The sequence below is a fragment of the Chenopodium quinoa genome, unplaced genomic scaffold, assembly GCF_001683475.1.
Source record: "Chenopodium quinoa cultivar QQ74 unplaced genomic scaffold, ASM168347v1, whole genome shotgun sequence".
NCBI lineage: Eukaryota > Viridiplantae > Streptophyta > Magnoliopsida > Caryophyllales > Amaranthaceae > Chenopodium > Chenopodium quinoa.
The window spans coordinates 413,165-419,164 of record NW_018743176.1 but is presented as its reverse complement, the minus strand read 5'-3'; the positions used below and the strand labels follow the sequence as shown (position 1 = coordinate 419,164).

General features: G+C 35.3%; 1 pseudogene; it reads left to right on the top strand.

Moving 5' to 3' along the window:
• The first annotated feature begins 502 nt into the window (after positions 1-502).
• On the top strand, positions 503-5,217 carry LOC110732880 (annotated as a pseudogene).
• Positions 5,218-6,000: the final 783 nt, after the last annotated feature.

Here is a 6,000-nt window from a genome sequence, read left to right as displayed (position 1 = left end):
TTCCAGTCTCGGAATTGTAACTCTCCCGCAGGACATCAGAAAACCCCGAAACAACAGTGTTCGGCCAAAAGTAGCCAACGCCATAATCGGATTGTGACAGTGTTTGGCCAGCCTGCTCCGTCGTCATCTGGAAAAAACCAACATCGAAAGTGAAATTCAGCACCCTAAAAGCCTAACACACTCTCTCTATCTGTTTTCCCATTTCTGATCTCTTTCTTTCTCTCTCTTCATCCGTTCTCTTCTAGTCTTCTCCTTCTCCATTCTTTTCTCTTCATCCATTCTTTTCTCCTTCTCTATCTTCATCTGGAAATCTTCAATTCATCCAGAAATTCGAATTTTAACTTCTCTTCTCTGATTTTTGTTATTTTTTACATTTGAATAATCCTTTCTTAATTCATCCGAAAAGCTCCACTTTCTCTCTCTTCACGCGAGCAAGTGAGCAATGTCACGTGAGTAAGCTAGCCACTGTCACTGTCACAGCAAGCCCGGCCGACCACCTCACTGTCACCGTCTATTATTGAGGTTTTTATTTAGATCTAGTTTAAATTTAGGTTATATTGTAGATCTAATTTTATTTTTCTCAAATTTCTGATTATATTTATTTTTTGATGAATTTATAATGTAAGTATATAAATTTTGTTAGTGATAATCGCCTATTCTTCATCTATCTAGTTGTTCTGATTTTTTATATTTTTTTCTGATTTTTTTTTTTTTGTGTTTTTTGTGATTTTTTGTATTGTTTTCTGGGTTTTGTGTTTGAATTTTTTTCCTGGGTTTTATGTTTGATAGATTATGAGAATTCATGTGTATAATAAAAAACTCCACTACTCTCTTCACATCTCTAATCTTCTCAACTCTCATCCTTCTTTACCTCTACTCTTCTCTCCTCTCCCAAAAAACTCCCAATTTCCCATTCCAAACCCGAACCCGGTCAAAAACCCACTCTACTTCTCTAAATCAATGCAATTTCTTCAAGGGGAGATGGGTATCCGACCCGAATCGAAAACCCATGTATGATGAAACTTGCCCATTTCACAGAAACGCCTGGAATTGCTTGAGAAACAGGAGAGAAAAAATGGGTATGATTAATTCTTGGAAATGGGTGCCTGAGAATTGCAATTTGAATCAGATTGATCCATTAGGGTTTCTGGGTATGATGAGAAATAAGAATATTGGGTTTATTGGGGATTCTTTGAATGAGAATTTCTTGGTTGCTTTTTTGTGTATTTTGAGGGTTGCTGATAATGGTGCTAAGAAGTGGAAAAAGAAGGGTGCTTGGAGAGGTGCTTATTTCCCTAAGTTTAATGTCACTGTTGCTTATCACCGCCTGTTTTGCTTGCTAAATACCAGTAAGATCACTTCTTCATTTGAAATTATGATTACATTTTTTTTTTACCAATAGTTCAATTTATTATACTAATAATATAATATCTTTGTTGATGGAGAGATGAATTTCTTAAATTTAATCCCTCCCTTTCTCTCCCCTCCAATAATTTATAATCGGATTTTTCACCATATACCAATGAGTTTAACGTTAATTCACCGTATACCACCAAAAATTTTCTAATTCACCATATAACCTTCAGTTTTATGAAAATATCACAACATGGTTTTATACATTTATATGACAATTTTGTGATGCAAGAGTGATGCTTTGATAAAACTTTATGATGTGTTGATGTCTTGTTAGAGTAGGAAGGTAATTATGAATTGTGACAATGTTTGGAGAGCAAGTATCATGAGCTCTATATGAAAGGTATGAAACCTCATTTTTATCAGAATGGTGTAACTGGCCGATATCATATTTAGATCCATTGTAATTTAGCAATTTGGTAGATGGATTTGACCATAGTTGATTCAAAGTTAATCTCTTGAGATGTGGAACAAAATTTTCTTAGTGGTACTATGTGGAAGGTGATCAAATGATATGTCCTAGGATGGAAGCATGGTGTATGTCATAATGTCTTAGGCATGAGCGTGCAAAGATAATTTTTTAATGGGATGTGAAGCTTCATTGTAAGTTAGGTGATTGGGAAGTATTATTAATTGATAGAAGAAACTGTATGATATAGCATTAGAAAAATATTAGTTTTAGGGTTGATATTCTTAAGAAACTCTTAGATGTGCTAGAGTGGTTATAAAGAATTGACGGGAACAAGGAATGCATAGCTTTTGAGGGCAGAAGTGGCCAGTAGATGGAATAATGTGATAACCAAGATTTGCTCATATGTATTATTTTTCATTCTGAATCATCACAAGGCTCAAAATAGTGAAATACTGGTTTAACTGAGGCCTTAATTGTGTGTACCAAGGTCTAGGATTCAATTGTAGCCTGCAGGAATTGGTTTATGGGATTATAGCTCATATAAGGTGACGTTAAGGAGTAAGGACTAATTCACAACCTTGAGAGATAGGAGGATTCCTCTCTCATTAATTATAGCTTTCAGCTAATTATAGATTGCATAGGAAGCAGCTGGTGAACTTTGTCAGCAATAAGCCTTAGTTCACAAGCTGTTTCAGTAGGGAGATGCTCTACTAGACTTTGCCAAATTCATCTATCAATTATTGATATGAATGAGGAGTAACTTAAACAACTCTCTAGGAAGCCTTGGATGGTATTGGTCTTTTGTGATGTTTTCCCTGCCTTTGGTGTTTGTTATTGCTCCACAGGCATTGCTAATTTAGCTCTTAAAGTTATCTATTTATGATTTATGTAACATTGTGTTGGTAGAAGTCCTTTCATCTAGATGCTAGAAGTTTTTTTTAATTTTTCATCCTCTATTGATAGAAGTAGGGCTGGCATCTCATGTTGTGAATCATGTATGGTAATTGTACAGTAGTGACTAGTAAATATTTCTTACGCTTATTATTGTTATGTTACCTGCTGATTACAGCAGACTGTATACAGAAATCAAAACATCCTCCATACAAATAACTGATATAAGATTTTGGATATATTATGCACCCTGATAGTTAATTGAACGAGAAATTGAATGAGCGGAGAACTTTACAATCTTGAGACAGTTTGACTTGGATTATTCTAAGAGAAATTCTAACACGGTAATGAATTACTTAAGGGGTTGGACTTGAATTTCTCTCTTTTTTTTGATTGTCGCTTTTCTTTTCTGATCTAATTCAAATTTCTGCCTAATTTAACAGTTATAAACACCATTTTTGGGTTGTGGTGATTTGTTTCTGATATTGACATTTTTTGCAAAACATAACCTGTTTGTGTATGGGTGACTGAGTATAGGTGGCAGCCAAAAGAGTCTGACCAGGATGGATTAAAAGGCATATATAGAGTGGACGTTGATGTTCCTGCAGATGAATGGGTCCAGATCACCAAATTTTATGATGTCCTCGTAACACTGGCCATTGGTAATCTTTTGTTTTCTTGGCCATTTACATTTCGTTAAGTTATACTTCCTCCGTTTTTTTTATAGTTGCAACGTACACTTTATCACGGTATTTAAGAAAAGTGGACCTCACATGATATAATACACTTAAATTGGGATTATGAGGTTGTTAGGTATATAATCAAGTGAGCCATGAGTTTTAAATAAAGGTAATAATACAATTTTCACCATAAAAACCTTCCTTCTATAGTGTGTTGCAACTATTGTATTGCAACTATAAAGAAAGTGTTGCAACTATACAATTTCCATTTTAGGGAAGTGTTGCAACTATACAATTTCCACCATACAATTTCCATTTTAGGGAAGTGTTGCAACTATAAAGAAACGGAGGAAGTATACCAAATGAATTAAGGCACACTGATTTGGTGCGATCAATGTTATAGTACATGCAGATAGTAACTATTCTCAATACATACCTGTTTGGGGGGTCAGTTTAGATCCCTGTTTTCCTATTGTAACATCATAGAAAATAATGTGAGGCTGTTTTATATTTCAGCTTTATTACATTATTTATTTGGTTTCCTTTTTGTTTCTTCACTTTTGTTGAGTCACTTCTTAATATGGTTTATATTCAAACAATTTTGTGCTGATTAGGTGGGGCCCTCATAAATTCCCAAAAGAGACGCCTCTTGTGTTCTATCACAATGGAAGGCCTATTCTTCCCTCCCTTGATTTTCAGGATGGGCTTAAAGTTGTCTTGAAAAGTATGATATCATACATAGAAAAGGAAGTTCCTAACACTAAGCTCAAACTTTGCCGGATGCAGTCACCAAGGCACTTTTTTGGTGGAGAGTGGAATCAGAACGGCAGTTGCTTGTTTGATGAACCCCTTGAAGAACCTCAGGTTTGGACTGCTTTAGGCTTTCTTTTTCCAGTTGCTCTTGTTGATTCATTCCAATTCACCTTGAATTCAAAAGAACTAATTCCCATGTAGCTTGATTTGTGGTTTGATCCCGTCAACAATGGAGTCAACAAAGAAGCAAGAAAGCTTAATCAAGTGATTGATGAGGCATTACGAGGAAGCAACATTCAAAAGCTCGACTTGAGTCATCTGAGTGAGTACCGAGCAGATGCTCATCCAGCAATATGGATTGGAAAGAAGGATGCCGTTGCAGTTTGGGGCCAAGATTGCATGCATTGGTGCCTTCCTGGTCTTCCTGACACTTGGGTTGATATATTATCAGAATTGATTCGCTACAATTCTGGGGATTGAGTGTTCAACGTGAATAGAATTTGAACCATTTTAGCAAGAAAAGAAATCAGAAATCCCATTTTCTTATGGTCTGAAAGGGTATTTGCTGTTCAAGACTAGTTAGACAACTTCACTTGAAATGTTTTGATATCCGGTGCTTACAATGTCAGGCAAGTTCAAGGGTCACCGAACAGGTTTGATTATGATGTGGAAGCTCAACATTCGATTTCATCTGCTTAAGTTTATATCTTGGGCTGAAGACTGTGTTATTTATTTCAGATTTCACATATTCACATAACTGGTCTGCCGGAAGATTAGGTTAAGTTTGCTGGACGACCTTGGATATGCTGTTGCAGAGTCCTTGTAGCTGTAATAGAACACAAGTCCTAGATGATTTATAGGCTTAATTCTTTCATTTATACATATGCTAACTTAGTAATACGAAGTATTACCCTGAAAATGTAGAGGCTTTCTTTTTTGGGTTTGTTCCAATTTGTTAAAAATATGAAGTAAATTTTTGTAGGCAATAATACAATACTGTAATGAACTGGTGAGACTTCAGAAACTTGTAACATTATCACAGTGAAAATTTGTTTTTCTGATTGGCAACAGCATCTTGCTATTATGTTAAACTCGTTCCTTTCCAATATTCTGTTGATGTTTTGGTTCATGTCGACCATAGATTAACAATCTATGGTTATTAAGCTCAATTAAAACCAGTAAAACGAGTTTAAACAAATTCAAATAAGTTCTCATGAAGAGTTTTCAATGAGGGTTCTAACTTGTAACCTTACAGGTTAAAATAACGAAGTCTAAAGTCTCTAGTAAGATTTTATCAATTGAAACAGCTTAATCCAATTCAAGCTCAATTTTTTTTACCTAAAATTCAGCTTGAAACTAACCTAATTGACTCAGTAAAAAAAAAAAATTGTTGTCAATATGTCATTATCATATTAGCCCAATAATAACCACCATTTAAGCAAGTCACTCATTCATCACAATCCAAACTCAAGAAAAAACTCGAAACCTTCGAAAAATCAATAAAAATCATGTCTTTCTCCATTAAAACACCTTCCTTTCTTCCTCTCCCCAATTTCAGAAACCCTCTAAAACCCTCAACAAATCCTCTTTCTCTCTCCTTCTACCCTCAATCTCAAACCTTCCTCTGTTTCAGCAAAGGAGACAACAACCCAAATAAACTCAACAAAATCAGTGATTCAGACTTAGCTTCAGACTTTGCTGCAGAAGTCAATAAGCTAAATACCCAGTCAAAGGAGAGAGAAAATGCTATGAAGATAAGCAAACAACTGCTTTTCTCTGACCTCTGCAACTACCTTGATATGAACCCAGATGATGTTATGAGCAAATGGAGGAATTTGAGCCCAGATGATA